This window comes from Chiloscyllium plagiosum, chromosome 16 (genome assembly GCF_004010195.1).
Source record: "Chiloscyllium plagiosum isolate BGI_BamShark_2017 chromosome 16, ASM401019v2, whole genome shotgun sequence".
NCBI lineage: Eukaryota > Metazoa > Chordata > Chondrichthyes > Orectolobiformes > Hemiscylliidae > Chiloscyllium > Chiloscyllium plagiosum.
In genome coordinates, this window is record NC_057725.1 from 68,494,383 (window position 1) to 68,513,259 (window position 18,877).

The following is an 18,877-nucleotide window of genomic DNA, read 5'->3' on the forward strand; positions in this document are numbered from 1 at the left end:
TTATAGGAAAGATGTGGATGCTTTGGAGAGGGTTCAGAGGAGGTTTACCAGGATGCTGCCTGGACTGGAGGGCGTATCTTATGAAGAGAGGTTGACTGAGCTCAGACTTTTCTCACTGGAGAAAAGGAGGAGGATAGGGGACCTAAATGAGGTATACAAGATAATGAGAGGCATAGATAGAGTTGATAGCTGGAAATGTGTTGGTGGAAAAGCGCAGCAGGTCAGGCAGCATCCAGGGAACAGGAGAATCGACGTTTCGGGCATAAGCCCTTCTTCAGGAATCGTGAAGAAGGGCTTATGCCCGAAACGTCGATTCTCCTGTTCCCTGGATGCTGCCTGACCTGCTGCGCTTTTCCAGCAACACATTTCCAGCTCTGATCTCCGGCATCTGCAGAACTCACTTTCTCCTCATAGATAGAGTTGATAGCCAGAGACTATTTCCCAGGGCAGAAATGGCTAACACGAGGGGTCATAGTTTTAAGTTGGCTGGAGGAAAGTATACAGGGGATGTCAGAGGCAGGTTCTTTACACAGAGTTAAGAGAGCACGGAATGTGTTGCCAGCAGCAGTTGTGGAAGCAAGGTCATTGGGGACATTTAAGGGACTGCTGGACTTGCATATGGCCACAGAAATTTGAGGGTGCATACATGAGGATCAATGGTCGGCACAACATCGTGGGCTGAAGGGCCTGTTCTGTGCTGTACTGTTCTATGTTCTATAATCAGCCAGATCAGTGGCAGCACGACTGGCTTAGTTTTGCGGTAGGGAAGGTTGAAGTGTAGGTAAGTAGTAGTGATAGGGGACTTTATAGCCAGGGGCACAGATAGGTGTTTCTGTGGTTATGGGAGAGGGTCTAGGACGTTGTGTTGCCTCCCTGGTGCCAAGGGGGCAGGTGAGAAGCCAGAGGTTGTGGTCCATTTTGATATTAATGACATAGGCAGAAAGAGAGATGAGATCCTGCAGAGTTCAGGGAGTTAGGTAGAGATTTGAGAAACAGTACTTCTAGGGTTATAGTCTCAGGATTACTCCCTGTGCTACATGCTAGTGAGGCCAGATATATAGAAAATAAGAGTTGAGTGTACAGCTAAAGAGCTGGTGTAGGCAGGAGGACTTCAGATACCTGGATCATTGCGATCTCTCCAGGGCAAGTGGGACCTGTAAAAGAAGGGTGGGTTACACCTAAACTGGAGGGCATCAATATCTTGGCAGGGGGTATGTTAGTGCCACTCAGGAGGTCAGCATATGGTTTGGTTTAGAAGAATGTAGAGGTTGTCAAGTCTAATAGGAAGAACAGACAGGACCAGGTTAATAAACACACTGGAAATGGAGATGTAAAGTTATTTAAATAAAAAGGTAATGAGTGTAACAGGGAAGGCAGATGAGCTTAGAGCCTGGATTAGTACATGGGGCTACAATGTGGTAGCCATTACAAAAACTTGAGAGAAGGACAGGACTGGCAGCTCAACATTCCAGGGTTTAGATGTTTCAGGATTGATAGAGAAGATGTAAAAGGGATGGGGGAATTGTATGACTGATTAAGGGGAATGTTACAGCCATACTAAGAGAGAACATCTTTGAGTACTCATCCAGTGTAGTCATTTGGGTAGAACTCAAGAACAAGAAAGGTGCAATAACTATGATGGAGTTATACTATAGGCTTCCCTGTAGTAGATCCAGGAACACCTATAGAAATAGATCTTGGAAAGATGTTAAAATAACAGTTGCAGTGGGTGATTTTAACTTCCCAATATTGACTGGGACTACCTTAGTGCCAGAGGCTTAGATGGGACAAGATTTTTTTAGTCACATCCAGAAGGTTTCTTGAAACAATATGTAGATAGTCCAATAAAGAATTGTATTAGCCTTGTGCAGTCAGTTCTGCAATAATGCTGGCTGAGACAGTAGAAGGCCCCGCCCACTCCTACATGTATATAACGTGCGGGGATTACAATCTGTGTGTGTGCCTGGTGGGAAGCCATTGAGGTAACACCAGGTTCTGCAGAATTGAATAAATAGTTTTGGACGAGCTCCTCCGTGTCTTTGTTCTTGGGAAGGGAAGCAGAGTGCCTGATGGGGATCGCAGAGTCCCCTATCTTGCACACATTCTTGTGCAAACCTGCATTATAGAAAAATCACATTTTAGAAACAGCACTTAAAGTGTTGGCTTTGTAGTCACATTATGTCAAAACATGTTTTAAGTTTGTGCTTTATAAATAGCACCCCCAATTCCATCAATCGCATTATAGTGAGTTTGTGGTGGGGAAATGCACGCTAAAGCAGAATGAGCTGTATTGGAGAATTAGCCTGGATAGGTGTTCAAAGTTTCAGTGAGGGAAGCATCTTGGAAACAGAGATCATAATTCTGTAGCTTTTAAGATAGTAAGAGAGAAGGATAAGACTGGTCCTTGGGTGAAAATGCTGAATTGGGTGAAGGGTAATTACAACAGTAGTAAGCAGGAAATGTAGAAATTAAATTTGGAAGGTGAAGGACTAGTAGTATTATCAATGGATTGTTAATTCTTTGAGAAGGTGGCCAAACAGGTGGATGGAGGGTAAAGCAGTTGATGTGTATATGGATTTCAGTAAGGCTTTTGATAAGGTTCCTCATGGTAGGTTACTGCACAAAATACGGAGGAATGAGATGGAGGGCAATTTAGTGGTTTGGATCAGACATTGGCTAGCTGAAAGAAGACAGAGGGTGGTGGTTGATGGGAAATAGTCATCCTGGAGTTCAGTTACTAGTGGTGTACTGCAAGCATCTGTTTTGGGTCCATTACCTTTTGTCATTTTTACATGACCTGGATGAGGGCATAGAAGGATGGGTTAGTAATTTTGCGGATGACACTAAGGTTGGTACAGCTGTGGATACTGCTGAAGAATGTTGTAGATTACAGAGGGACATAGATAAGCTGCAGAGCTGGGCTGAAACGTGGAAAATGGAGATTAATGCAGAAAAGTGTGAGGTGATTCACTTTGGAAGAAGTGACAGGAATGGCTAATGGTAAGATTCTTGGTAGTGTCCCGGTACATAGATCCCTCAAAGTTATCATCCAGGTTGATAGGGCTGTTAGAAGGCATACAGTGGGTTAGCTTTTATTGGTAGAAAGATTGAGTTTCGGAACCATGAGGTCATGCTGCAGCTGTACAAAGCTTTGGTGCGGCTGGACTTGGAGTATTGCGTACAGTTCTAGTCACCGCATTATATGAAGGATGTGGAAGCTTTGAAAAGGGTTCAGAGGAGATTTACTAGGATGTTGCCTGGAACAGAGGGAAGGTCTTATGAGGAAAGTCTGAGGGACTGGAGGCTGTTTTCGTTAGAGAGAAGTTTGAGAGGTGACTTAATTGAGACATATAAGATAATCAGAGGGTTAGATCAGGTGGACAGTGAGAGCCTTTTTCCTCAGATGGTGATGGCTAGCAGGAGGGGACATAGCTTTAAATTGAGGGATTATAGATATAGGACTGATGTCAGAGGTAGTTTCTTTACTCAGAGTAGTAGAGCATGGAATACACTGCCTGCAACAGTTGTGGATTTGCCAACTTTACGGGCATTTAAATGGTCATTGGATAGGCACATGGACGAGAATGGAAGTGTAGGTTAGATGGGCTTCAGGTTGTTGCACCACCCTGTGAAACCATCGGGAACTGAAGGGCCTGTTCTGCATTGTAATGTTCTATGTATATAATTTCTTGGTACTGTTAATAGATGATGCCTGAGAGATTTCTATTGAGAGCAAGATGTTTATTTCTTCAGATGGCAGTTGGCTGTGACCAAAATGCCCTTCCTTTCTTTAAGCCCATTAATTTATAGTCTGATGTTATCAATACAAATTAAATTGGTTTATTGTATCCTGGGCATAATTTAAATTAATTGGTTAAATTCAAATCCTTAGCATCAAACCGCGACCCCAAGCTGATTGTTACACATTATCAACTCTCAGCACTCCCTGCAGCTGTCAGCTCATCACAGACACGTGCTGTCACAATCTCTCAGCTCAGAAAAGGTACCTCTCTCAAAGTGTCCCATACACTCTTCTTACTTGGTAACATCTCTTCCCCCCCTCCATTCCCCACTTCAGAAAAAAAAATCATAATGAAGCAATTGCTTCTTTTTCTTCTAAGTCTTAAAGCCATTGTTATTAAATACACGTCATGAATCTATGTTTCATATTAATTCTGCACACAACATTGGACTGTAATCGGTCCAATCTTGTCTGCACATTTTTTGAAATTTGCAATAACGCACCTGCAACAACCTTTTTACGACCCGCAACTTGTAGAGTTTGTAAATTAAAAGTCCGTAACATTAAAGATTCCAATGAAATAGCCTCATACGTGTTTAAATCTTTTCAGAAAAGGGGTTTGGGGTCCGATTACACAACCAACTCCGACACATTGTTCGTCGCAAACATTAAAATGTTGTAAAGCCCATACCAAACTCAATAACTCTTTTACAACAGTGGAGTTATTCTCTCTTGTGTATATAGAGTCTTTGAAAAATAACCTTTCAATTCAATTATCATCCTCCTGCATTAACACAGCTCCAACCCCTATAATCACTGGCATCGATTGCAACTTGAAAAAGGTTTTTAAAAAATTTGATGTAGCTAGAACTGGTGTGGTGGTGAACACGGTTTTTAAAGTGTCAAAATGCTTCCTTTCATTCTCTATGTAGAAATTTCATGTTTTTTTTAAGCAAATCAGTCAGTGGTGTCACCATGCTGCTGAAGTGTGGAACAAACTTCTGGTAGAATCCACTCAGTCCCAAAAGTTGAAGCACCTCTCTCTCTCTCAGAGGATGGTGTGGAAATTCCGTGATGGCCTTCATCTTCATGTTCCTTGGGGGTCATCCTTCCATGCCTGATATTATGTCCCAAGACTGTCACTTTTCCCTTTGCAAATTCTATTTTCTTTAAATTTATTACCAGCTCTGCCAACTGTACTACATGAGGTTTTCATGAGTGGCTAAAGATCACAGCATCAAGATAAACGGCAATTACTTAATCTTGCCACAACTCTGTTCGAGTCTTTGGCATATGGCTGGTGCATTCTTCATTCCAAAAGGCATCACTGAATTGATATAGCCAATTTGGTGTTACAAATGCAGAAATCTTTCACTTTCTTCAATAAAAGGTACTTGTCGATAACCATGCAGTAAGTCCAACTTCGTGAGGTAAGTGACTTGTCCAACTTTCTCTATACAGTGCTCCAACCTTAGTATTGGCTAGGAGTCAGATTTAGTAATGGTGTTGATCTTCTGATAGTCCACACAAAATCATTGAGTCAAGTCAGGATTGAGAACTAACACGATTGGCGAACTCCACTCACTCTGATTCGGTTCAATTATATCTTCCTTGAGCAATGCATCCACTTCCTTCTGGACCTGTGTGGCTTTAGAGGATTAAGCCTGTAGGGGTATTGTTTTATCAGAACTGTATTCCCCACTTCCACTTCATGCATAATTGTGTTAGTCCTCCCCAATCTATTTCTACACACGTCCTCATTCTGCTGCCACAAACCTTTCAACTCAGTTCTTTGCTCCTGAGACAAGTGGCTCACTATCCTATCCCATTCTTCAAAGACTCCCTTGTTATGTGAGACACAGCAAAATCCACATCATTGGGATTTTATTCCTCACTGTTCAGGGCAGTAATTAAGGTATTTCTGCAGTGGCTTTCCTGTCACCTGGCACATTTTACAGGTGTGGCAAAATTCAACCACATCCTTATGCAGTACAGGTCAATAGAAGTGCTTTTGTATCTTAAACAGAGTCTTCCTCATACCTAGATGATCTCATACAGGTAATTTACATGCTACCAACAGTACTTCCTGTCTGTGCGCTACCAGCAACACTATCTGGTACATTTCTGCCCATTTATCCCCTATACTAACCTACCGTGGTCTCCATTTTCACCTTCGAATTCTATCCTTCAGATAATAACTCTTAGGAATACATTCTGATTCCGAGAGAAAACCAGAGCACCGGAGGAAACCCATGCAGACGCGGAGAGAATGTGCAAACTCCACACAAAGTCACCCGGGGCTGGAATCGAACCTGGGTCCCTGGTGCTGTGAGGCAGCAGTGCTAACCACTGAGCCACCGTGCCTAGTATTAGAGACTGATTAGATTCCATATCTCAATATTTTAACTTGTTTCCCTTTTCCCCATTCTTCCTGAGTAAACTTTACTCACAGAAGTGAAGTCTTCATAGAGATTGGACACTAACTCAATATCCAGCCCTTGCCTAGGCTGTGCACTCTCCTGCAGCTCCTTGACTTTTAGAGTCAGAGATGTACAGCATAGAAACAGACCCTTCAGTCAAACTAGTCCATGCTGACCAGATATCCTAAATTAATCTAGTCCCATTTGTCAGCACTTGGCCCATATTCCTCTAAACCTTTCTCATTCATATTCCCATCCAAATGCCTTTTAAATGTTCTAATTAACTGTACCAGTCTCCACCACTTCGTCCGGCAGCTCATTCATACATGCACCACCCTCTGCGTGACAAAGTTGTCTCTTAAATCCCTTTTAAATCTTTGCCCTCTCACCCTAAATCTATGCCCTCTAGTTTTGGACTCCCCCCACCCCAGGGAAAAGATCTTGTCAATTTACCCTATCCACGTCCCTCAATTTTATAAACCTATATAAAGGTCACCCCTCAGCCTCCAACGCTCCAGGGAAACCAGCCCCAGCCTGTTCAGCCTCTCCCTAGAACTCAAACCCTTCAATCCTGGCAACATCCTTGTAATCTTTTCTAAACCTTTTCAAGTTTCACAACATCTTTCCGATAGGAAGGAGACCAGAATTGCACACAATTGCAACAGTGGCCTAACCAATTTCTTATACAGCCACAACATGACCTCCCAACTCCTATGCTTGATGCTCTGACCAATAAAGGAAATATACCAAACACCTTCTTCACTATCCTATCTCCCTCCACATTCAAGGTACTATGAACCTGCCCTCCAAAGTCTCTTTTGTTCTGACCAATAAAGGAAATATACTAAACACCTTCTTCACTATCCTATCTCCCTGCGACTCCACATTCAAGGTACTATGAACCTGCCCTCCAAAGTCTCTTTGTTCAGCAGCACTTCCCAGGACCTTATCATTAAGTTGCATATGTCCCACCCTGATTTACCTTTCCAAAATGTAGCACCTCACATTTATCTAAATGAAACTCCATCTGCCACTCCTTGGCCCATTGGCCTATCTGATCAAGATCTCATTGTACGCGGAGGTAACCTTCTTCGCTGTCCACCGCATCTCCAATTTTGGTGTCATCTGCAAATTTACTAACTATACATCCTCTGCTCATATCCAAATTATTTATATAAATCATGAAAACCAGTGGACCCAGCACCAATCCTTATGACACACTGATGGTCACATGCCTCCAGTCTGAAAAGCAATCCTCCACCACCACCCTCTGACCTTTGAGCCAGTTCTGTATCCAAATGGCCAGTTCTCCCTGTATTCTATGTGATCTAACCTTGCTAACTAATCTACCATGAGGAACCTTACTGAATGTCTTACTGAAGTCCATGTAGATCACATTCACTGCTGTGTCCTCAATCCTCCTTGTTAGTTCTTCACAAAACCCAAGTTAGTGAGACATGATTTTCCACGCACAAAGCCTTGTTGACTAGCCCTAATCAATCCTTGCCTATCCAAATACCTGTACATCCTGTCCCTCAGGATTATCTCCAACAACTTGCCCACATCTGATGTAAGGCTCACTGGTCTATAGTTTCCTGGCTTTTTCTTAAATAATGGCACCACGATAGCCATCTTCAAGCAATCACCTGTGTTTATCGATGATACAAATATCTCAGCAGGGGGCCCAGCAATCACTTCCCTACCTTCCCAGAGTTCTCAGGTACACCTGATCAGGTCCTGGGGAATTATTTATCTTCATGTGTTTCAAGACATCCAGCATTTCCTCCCCTGCAATATGGACATTTTTCAAGATGTCACCATCTATTTCATTGCATTCTGTGTCTTCCATGTCATTCTCCACAGTAAACACTGATTCCAAATATTCATTTGGTATCTGCCCCATCTCCTATGGGTCCACACATGGGCTGCCTTGCTGATCTTTGAGGGGTCACATTCTCTTCCAAGTAGCCCTTTTGTCATTAATAGATTTATAAAATCCTTTTGGAGTCTCCTTAACCTTATTTGCCAAAGCTCTCTCATGTCCCCTTTCGCCCTCCTGTTTCCCTCTTAAGTATACTCCTACTGCCTTTATACTCTAAGGATTCACTCGATTTATCCTGTCTATACCTGACATATACTTTCTTCTTGCTCTTAACCAAAAGCTCAGTTTCTTTATTCATCCAGCATTCCTACACTTACCAGCCTTTTCTTTCATCCTAACAGGAATACACTGTCTCTGGACTCTCGTTATCTCATTTCTGAAGGCTTCCCATTTTCCAGCCGTCTCTTTACCTGTGAACCTTTGAGAGTTCTTGGCCTTCCTCCAATTTAGAACTTTACCTTTCAGATCCGGTCTATCCTTTTCCATCACTATTTTAAAACTAATAGAATTATGGTTGCTGGCCCCAAAATGCTCCCCCACTGACATCTCAGTGACCTGCTCTGCCTTATTTCCCAAGAAGGTCAAGTTTTGCACCTTCTCTAGTAGGTACATCCATGTACTGAACCAGAAAATTTTCTTGTACACTCTTAAATTCCTCTCCATCTAAACCCTTAACACTATGGCAGTCCCAGTCTAGAATTAGAATTAGAATCCCTACAATGTGGGAAAAGACCCTTCGGCCCATCAAGTCCACAACAACCCTCCAAACTCCATATACCCTTGGGGAAGCCGAGTCCACGTGTATTGACAGCCGCCAAAAGTAAAGACAAAAAAGGTACTGACTATCAGGGGACAATTTAATAGAAAAAAGGCAGACCAGAGGTAACCACGGAAACATAAGTAGCCAAGGCAGGGACAGAAGTGAGAATAGCATTAGTATCAGGGACTACAGGGAAGCAGGGAACATCAGCATTGACAGCCCATAGATCCTGGGCAAACCTCCACCCATCAGGCTTGCCAGGTTTCAGCACAGATAAAATAGGGATATTGCAGGGGCTTCATGTAGGAACAAGAAAGGGAAGCAATAAGAAGCCTAACGCCCTCAGTAGCAGCGGGAGTGAGCGGATACTGATGGAACGATGGTAGGTGAGCGCCAACTTTTAAAGGAACACAGTATGTGGAGGGGAAGAAAGGACTAAACCAGCATGGTTAAGATGGAAGGCCCATAGTGCAGGTGGCAAATTATCTAAAAGTCACAGGCGACCGACAAATGGGTCTAACATAGTGAAGGTAGCACAACGGTAGAAGCAGGCAGGCGCAAGCAGAAACAAGTCCGGACCAAGTGCAGCAATGTATAAGGATGACGAATCACCGGAAATGAGGGGATCGAACAAACAGGGAAGACACGCATATATTGAGGCTAAATCATCAACCGACCATGGGGTTTTAAGAACAATGGGAAATACCGCAGAGTGGAAAACCCGGTATTGCAAAGAGGAAAGAGAAACATCAGCAGATAGTCCCTGAAGACCTACATAACAAAGCCCAGTAAAGAGTAATACCAGAAATAGTGTTGAGGTGACAGTCAGCGAGTGCAGAGCCGGGTAGCGGAACAATAAAAGTCTCTAAAGGGGCGACCAGTCAAGAGAATCCAGTACAGAAAAGAAACGCGAAGGGGCGATTTGCAGCTGCACAACAAGGGAATTTAAAAACGAGCGAAGCGGTTCGGTGGCACAGTGCCAGCTATAAATGGCAGCCACCGGTGGGGGTAATGGTGGGGGCTCAGTCATGGCCACAAGCGCGATTTGGGAATTTCTAAATTAAGACCCTTAGGGGAACAATGAATAGAAGTGTTAAGTTTGCACAGAGTCTCGCAGCCTAGCAAAGCAACCGGACAGGAGGGTAAAATATTGGCCGACTCGGGAACCGTGACAGGCCCAACAGTAATAGGGATAGTATCAGAGAGTCACAGAGATGTACAGCATGGAAACAGACCCTTCGGTCCAACCCGTCCATGCTGACCAGAAACCCAATCCAATCTTGTCCCACCTGCCAGCACCCGGCCCATATCCCTCCAAACCCTTCCTATTTATATACCCATCCAAATGTCTCTTAAAATGTTGCAATTGTACCAGCCTCCACCGCATCCTCTGGCAGATCATTCCATACACGTACCACCCTCTGCGTGAAAAAGTTGCCCTTTAGGTCTCTTTTATATCTTTCCCCTCTCACCCTAAACCTATGCCTTCTTGTTCTGGACTCCCCGACCCCAGGGAAAAGACTTTGTCTATTTATTCTATCCATGCCTCTCATAATTTTGTAAATCTCTATAAGGTCACCCCTCAGCCTCTGATGCTCCAGGGAGAACAGCCCCAGCCTGTTCAGCCTCTCCCTATAGATCAAATCCTCCAACCCTGGCAACATCCTTGTAAGCCTTTTCTGAACCCTTTCTAGGTTCACAACATCTTTCCGATAGGAAGGAGACCAGAATTGCACACAATATTCCAACAGTGGCCTAACCAATGTCCTGTACAGCCGCAACATGACCTCCCAACTCCTGTACTCAATACTCTGACCAATAAAGGAAAGCATACCAAATGCCTTCTTCACTATCCTATCTACCTGCGACTCCACTTTCAAGGAGCTATGAACCTTCACTCCAAGGTCTCTTTGTTCAGCAACACTCCCTAGGACCTTACCATTAACCAGAGGCACCAATAGTACAGACAGAATCGGAACTGAGGGTTGGATCCGCAGAGGAAGGTGCAGAAGAATGAGTGGCCCCTGAATCCACCAAAACCGGAATGGAACGCCCTCCCATCTCCACTGTCATCATAGGATTTTCAAGTGGGACCAGGAGAGTCGTATCGAGGCAGCCTGCTGCACCACCCCCTAAGCACTAGGGGAACGGGGGAAAACACCATAAGACTGATGCTGGTGTTGGGGGATCAAAGGAGGCATGTGGGGGCGCAACTCGACATGAAGAAGCCACATGGTGGTTTCGCTCCCAGTGCCCATACCGATTACAAGACCAACATTTGACAAATTGTCTGTCAGCACGGGGCAAACCCTATGATTGAGGGGGAACAAAATCTAAATCAAGGATATGCCTCTGTATCACCTCTATTACTAAACATACCATGTCTCTCCATGTAGTTAAGTGTCGTAAGAGTATCTTTCCATGAGGCAATCCGCCAAGTGAGGTTCTGTGCCTTATAAACCCTGGGCATGATGAGGCAGCAGGCAATTAATAAGGGTTTGGACAGTCAGTTTCTCATTGTCCTCCAAAGGAATGCCAGCTGAACCTTCCCAAGTTTCTCTAAAACGAATGAGAAAATCAGGGACCGTCTCAGTAGCCTTCTGCAGGCAGCATGTAACTTCACTGAAGTCACTCTCTTGCCTGGCGGCGCTCACAATGACATCCCTAATATGCCTACCTAACCAATCAGAGCGCTCATCAGCCATGCCCCTCCCTCAGAATCAAGGCACAACTGCTGCCGATTTAAGCGGGTCCAGTAGCGATGGTCAGGGAATGTTGAATCAGGTGACCTGTTGCAATGGAACATCAGATGCTGGTTGGGACATCGCAGGTCCACCCCCTTGGGGGCAGGACTCAGAAGGCGTTGCAGAAGCAGCGCTGGGAGTAGCATCCCCCTGCTCTCCGTTGTGAGTGGCAACGAAAGCAACAATCTCATCCATAAGAGGTTCAGGTCCAGAAAGTGAAACAGGGATTTTGGGCTACTGAGGGGAGTAAGGCAGGGGAGCAGAGGGAGCAGGTGTAGGAGAAGGAGAGTACTCGGAGGGCCGGTGGGGTCCTTAACTTTGGGAGGCTGGCATCCTTTAGCAACCTCTTTAAATTTCTTAAGACGTGAGCATGTAGTTATGATCCCAGGCAGAATTGCTGCACCCTCCCTGAATGCTAACTAACCACTAATCTACACTCATGCATACACATATACATTCTCTCTCACAGACACTCACAATCCCCCCCACCCCAGACACACACACACACCCACGTGCACCCCCTCACAGACTTAAGACACTCTACACTCACTACACACACACACACATATACACTCTCTCTCACACTCACAACCCCCAATCCAGACAGTCAGACACACAGACAGACACAAAGACCCACATGCACACATATTTTGTGGGGTGAATTTGTACTTGCAGAGTTACATTGTACTTTGCTCAAAAACTGCATGAGTTCATGTAAAACTGTTATCTCAACTTTTAGATTAGAATCAATCTAAACATCATGGCATAGACAGAGAACACAGACAGAGAAGGCTAACATCTTCAACATATTGTCTAGCTAACACCAATTGTTACAATTAACCTGAGAATGCAACTTTTAAAAAAAGGTTTTGTGATTTACACATGAAAGAAGTAAAACTATCATGGTATTCGAACAGATGAAAGACTCAACAGACAAGGTATTTTTCAATGTATAATTTCAGTTACACCACACTGTAAATTTTTGCTAAAAGTTCTGTGCCTTACAATTGAGTCCTCCACAACCACCTGATGAAGGAGCGGCGCTCCGAAAGCTAGTGTGCTTCCAATTAAACCTGTTGGACTATAACCTGGTGTTGTGTGATTTTTAACTTTGTACACCCAGCATCTCCAAATCCTAACCAATAATCAATCTTATCTAATTTAAATGATCCCTTTTAAGGTCAATTACCATCCATATAGATCAAGGGTAAAGAGAATAACATAACGGCTATCACCCATTTCCCTGCAAATGATGCCGGCTGGTAAACCGAGGGGTACCAGCAGTTCTCCTACCTCATTCTTGCACTTCATGTATTTACTGTGGCACTGTTGAGTCCTTTCTGAAGGTTACAGGTGTTGCAGGCCGCCCTTCAGAGCACGATGAAGTAACCTCATACCCGGGGGCAGCCTGTCGCCGTTGATCTTAGGAAATTGCGATCCCATTGAATTGTGTGGTAGTTCAACAGACAAGGCAGCAAAACAAAAAAAAAATACAATAACACAAAATGGAGAAGCAGAGACAGACACCAGAACTCAGGATCTTAGCCAACAACTCAAGGTGAACACTGCCGAATTAATCAAAAAAATTGGCGCGGTCTCCTTCAACCCAATCTTGCCTCAGCGTCAAAACAGCTCCCTACTCATGCCTGTTGGCTCAGAGGAGGAACGGTCACAAACTGCCAGGGAAAACTTTGGAGAAGTCTCCAAATGCAACCTATGTTGCCGCAGCGTGTTGCCAGCAGCTCAAGGTGTCACTATTAGATCGCAGAGGATTAAAACTAGATAGATTAGATTAGATTCCCTACACTGTGGAAACAGGCTCTTCGGCCCAACAAGTCCACACCAACCCTCCGAAGAGCAACCCACCCAGACCCATTCCCCTACATTTACCCCTGACTAATGCACCCAATTTAGCATGGCCAATTCACCTGACCTGCGCTTCTTTGGACTGTGGGAGGAAACCAGAGCACCCAGAGAAAACCCACGCCAACACGGGGAGAGTGTGCAAACTTCACACACACAGTTGCCCGAGGTGGGAATTGAACCCGGGTCCCTGATGCTGTGAGGCAGCAGTGCTAACAACTGAACCACCCTGCCGAAGAGACTAACAGTGGTGGAAACAACTCTCCCACTTGTCACAAAAATCCCGTCTAGTAGTCACAAAAATAAACTGCCAACTACTCGCAAATAAAAGCTGCTGACTCAGGGAGCAAAACAACTCTCCCGTTTGTCGCAAGAATCCCAACTCAAGGAGGTTGTACAAAAAAGGAGAAAATCGAAAGCAGGGGAAAAAAGGCCGGAAACCTCAAGAAATCGAGGTCCTGCCGGCTACACCAACTGTTGGGGATAGGAAATTATCAGTGGACGACTTGCTTGTAGCGGTCTAAATTAAAGAAAATGAATCACGCCACACAAACCCTGAGTTATTGACTGTTTACTTGTGAACTCATGGGGAGAGACACCCACCCAGACCCAATCCCCTTCCCTATATTTGCTCCTGACAAATGCACCTAACCTACACATCCCTGAACACGATGGGGAATTTAGCCTGGCCAATTCACCTAACTTGCACATCTTTAGATTATGGGAGGAAACTGGAGCAACCAGAGGAAACCCATGCAGACATAGGGAGAATGTCTGTGTGGAGTTTGCACAGTCACTCGAGGCTGGGATCGGAACCGGGTCCCTGGTGCTGTGACGCAGCAGTGCTATGTTTGGAAAGTTAAAATCACCTACTATTACCACCCTATTATTCCTACAAATAACTGAGGTTCCTTACAAACTGGTTTCTCAATTTCCTGCTGACTACTGGGGGCCAAAGGTACAATCCCAATAAGGTAATTATCCCTTCCTTATTTCTCAGTTCCATCCAAATAACTTTCCTGGACATATTCCAGGAATATCCTCCCTAACTGTAGCTGTAATGTTATCCCTTATCAAAAAAAATCCCTTCTCTCTTTTTATCCTTCCCAAGGATAGATTCCCTTTGACTCGTGATTCCCCTAGCACAATTGATCACTTGGAGCCTGATGTACCACTCATTACATTAAAGCCAGTTTTAATACCCAGAAACTTAGCTTTTCACATTACATTCCCCTGAGAGTCTATCACCCTCTATATTTTCCAAAACAGCTTTCTTGTTTGAGATGGGGATAGTCACAGACTTCCTGCACCACCTGCTTTCCTCTCTTACCTTTCCTGGCAGTAATCCATCTATCTGATTGTATCTGCAGTTTTTCTCCCTTCCTATAACTGCTATCCATCCTCTAGCTCCTGTAAATTCCTCATTATTCTAACTGCTGCTCCAACTCTTCCATGTGACCCGATAGGGTTTGCAACCAAACATACTGCAGACATAATCAATAACATGGGAAATTCTTCCTAATCTCCCACATCTGACAGGAAGAGCACATCACTCTACTAAAGACCATCTTTGCACCTTAATCTACAGAAAATAGCAGTCTTACTGCTCTAAAAATCACTACTCCGAGCTAACTTAGTACCAATATTTTATATTTTGAAATTTTAATCAAGAAACAGATCTCAATAATTCATACAGCCAAAATAAAAACCCCACTCTTCTCACTATTAAAAAAAGCTTACACTTAAAAACCATGCACTTATCTGCTCATATGATGAGATCTCTCCTCAGGTTCCTCCAAGGTCAGCTGTGAATTTTACTGTTTAATATTTCTTAGATGCAGTCCAATGTTCAGAAATATTTTAACTCAAACAGCAAAGGCAATAGCTGTGCAGATTCACTGATATATCAGACAGCAGTGTAGGTTTCTTGCTCTCTCTCTCTCACTAACCATTTGGTCTGCCTTTGGTCTCTTCCTCCTTTTTAAAGTGCCATTATTTTGATCTTTTTTTCCTCCAGAAGTTTCAAAACAATGCAACAGCTTATAAAACAGTAATTACTGCTCGTACAATTCAAAGAAATTATCTCCAACACCTAAAATACCTCAAAAAAAGTAGCAGCTCTTAGTCAATTTTTTCCCATCTTCCATCTTGAATTACCCAAAATAAATTTTCTTTTCTTAGGGTTTCCTTTACTACTTGCACTAATCCCACTGTTTTTGGGTCTTTTACCACATCTTTTCCACCAGTGCCTTTCTTCAACAACCAGCAATGGTTCTAATCTTACCGCAGTAGAATTACCTGGGGCCTTTTACCTACTTGGGCTTTTTTTTTCACCTATGGCAAGCTATTTCCAGGGTGATCTATTTTTTCTTTTATAGTAAAGAACCTCCCCTTCTCCCAATTTTGCCTTATGTACCAAAGCATATTCATTTGCCATTTCTGCAGCTTCTCTCACTCCTTGAGCTCTCTGTTAATTCACATAAATTCTTATCTCTGGAAGGGAGTTTTTAAACTCCTCCAGAAGAATAATCTCTCTTAAGGCCTCATACGTCTTGTCTATTTTTAAGGCCTGCTCTCATCTATCAAAAGTTGCTATGTTTAATTCTTTCGAACTTAATCTAAGTCTGACCTGGTTCCTTCTTTACGTTTCTGGACCACTGTCTATATGCTTCTGGTAGCAATTCATAGGCACTCAAAATAGCCTGTTTGATATTTGCTGCCTCACAGTGCCAGAGACCCAGGTTCAATTCCAGCCTTGGGCAACTGTCTGTGTGGAGTTTGCACATTCTCCCAGTGTCTGTGTGGGTTTCCTCCCACAGTCAAAAGATGTGCAGGCCAGGTGAATTGGCCATGCTAAATTACCTATAGTGTTAGGTACATTACTAATAGAGAAAGGAGTCTGGGTTGGTTACTTGTCGGAGGGTCAGTGTGGACTTTTTAGGCTGAAGGGCCTGTTTCCACACTGTAGGGAAACAAATCATAATCTCTTGACCCCTCATCTAACAGAACTGCAAACACCTCACTAGCTCTGCCTACCAGCTTAGTCTGAATTACACTCCCCACAAGTTCTCTGGCCAATCCATCTGCCTAGCCAAGTTTTCAAATGAAATAAGAAAAGACTTCAACATCTTTTTCATCAAATTTTGTAGTGTTGTAACATACTTGTAGATATCCCTACCTTCCCCCTTCATCTCCTTTTAAATTTAACTTCAGAAATTGCACATTAGTCAGGAAAATCAGACTCTCTTTTTTTTATTTTTGCTAAGAATCTTCTCTTGTAAGAATCTGCTTGTAACTGTATTCAAACAGTTTCATTTCCTTCTCTCTTGCTTCATTTTCAATTGAATTTTAGCCATTTCCAAAGATTCTGATGGCTTTTCTAGCACATTTAAATGTCAAGCTATTTCTGTAATTACTTCTTTCTTCACAGTCACAGGAAACCCCAACTCCAGCTTGTCTGCCAATTCCAGCAGCTTTTCCTTACTTACCTTTTGTAAAGCTCCCAAAGTCACTTCTTCCACCCCCAGAAAATATTTAATAACTGAAAGCGCTATTTCTCTCACTTTTAATCTAACCAACCACAAGTAACTGCAATTAAACACATTTTCTCACTTAAGTTTTATTTAAAAAGGTCTAGGACAGTAACCTCCAAGTAGGTTTGAATCTGTCCAAATCCATTGTTTCAGTACATGAACTGGCCAGATCTCAGACTAGAGACCCTACCTATTCAAATAGAGCCATAGAGATGTACAGTATGGAATCAGACCCATCAGTCCAACTCGTCCATGACGACTAGATATCCCAACCCAATCTAGTCCAACCTGCCAGCACCTGGCCCATATCCCTCCAAACCCTTCCTATTTATATACCCATCCCAGATGACTTTTAAATGTTGCAATTGTACCAGCCTCCACCACTTCCTCTGGCAGCTTATTCCATACATAAACCACCCTCTAAGTGAAGAAGTGGCCCCTTAGGTCTTTTTTATATCTTTCCCCTCTCACCCTAAACCTATGCCCTCTAGTTCTGGACTCGCCCACCCCAAGGAAAAGACTTTCTCTATTTATCCTATCCGTGTCCCTCATGATTTTATAAACATCTACAAGGTCACCCCCTCAGCCTCCAACACTCCAGGGAAAACCACCCTAGCCTATTCAACCTCTCCCTATAGCTCAAATCCTCCAACGCTGTCAACATCCTTATAACTCTTTCTGAACCCTTTCACGTTTCACAACATCTTTCCAATAAGAAGGAGACCAGAATTGTACACATCATTCCAACAGTGGCCTAACCAATGTCCTGTACAGCTGCAACATGACCTCCCAACTCCTGTACTCAATACTCTGACCAATAAAGGAAAGCATACCAAATGCCTTCTTCACTATCCTATTTACCTGCAAATCCACTTTCAAGGTCTCTTTGTTCAGCAACACTCCCTAGGACCTTACCGTTAAGTGTGTAAGTCCTGCTAAGATTTGCTTTCCCAAAATGCAGCACATCACATTTATCTAAATTAAACTCCATCTGCCACTTCTCAGCACACTGGCCGATCTGATCAAGATTAAAATCTGGGACCTGAACCCCCAATCCGTTCATATCCCAGACAATGAGCTCCCAATCTGTTACAACATGAAGGTCAAACCGCTCTGCTAATTAAAACACCCCAGAAAAGCTCACCTCCCCTCGTAATCTGCTAACAGTGTGTGAGTGAAAGAAGACTCCTGATTTCCACTGTTTAAAGAAAAGCCAACAATTTATTTTCCTAACTCTAACAGTGAATACTAAACAAAAACTATTATCAAATCTGAGCCCCCTTTTTAAACTAATTCATATCTGATCCCAACTCTATTAGAATGCTGCTCCAATAACACAATTATTAAATGAGCTTAATCTGTCAAAGTCCAAACAGTCTCTTATGCTGTCTTCCTTCCAATTCTGTTGTCTTACTTTTTTCTGTATGTGTCTTTGTATACAATATTTAATAGATGATACCTTCTGAGAGATTTCTATTGAGAACAAGTTGTTTATTTCTTTGGATAGCAATTGGCTCTGACCAATTTTCAAAATGCCCTTCCATGCTATACTCTCTCATTGGTCTGATGTTGTCAGTACAATAAATTCAAATTCAATAGGTTTTTGGTATCCTGGGCATAATTTAAATTAATTGGTTAAATTCAAATCTGGCTGCCTTAACATCAAACCACAACCCCAAGCTGATTGTTACATATTATCAATTCTCAGCACGCCCTGCAGCTGTCAGCTCATCACAGACACATGTGCTGTCACAATCTCTCAGCTCAGAAAAGGTACCTCTCTTAAAGTGACCATACACTCTTTCGACTTCATAATACATGTATGGCATGAATATTACCTGCCGCTTACCAGCCCAAGCCTCGATATTTTCCAGATCTTGCTGCAGCAAGTGAAAATAGTTGAGCCTAGGGCACCATCCTGAGGAACTCCTGC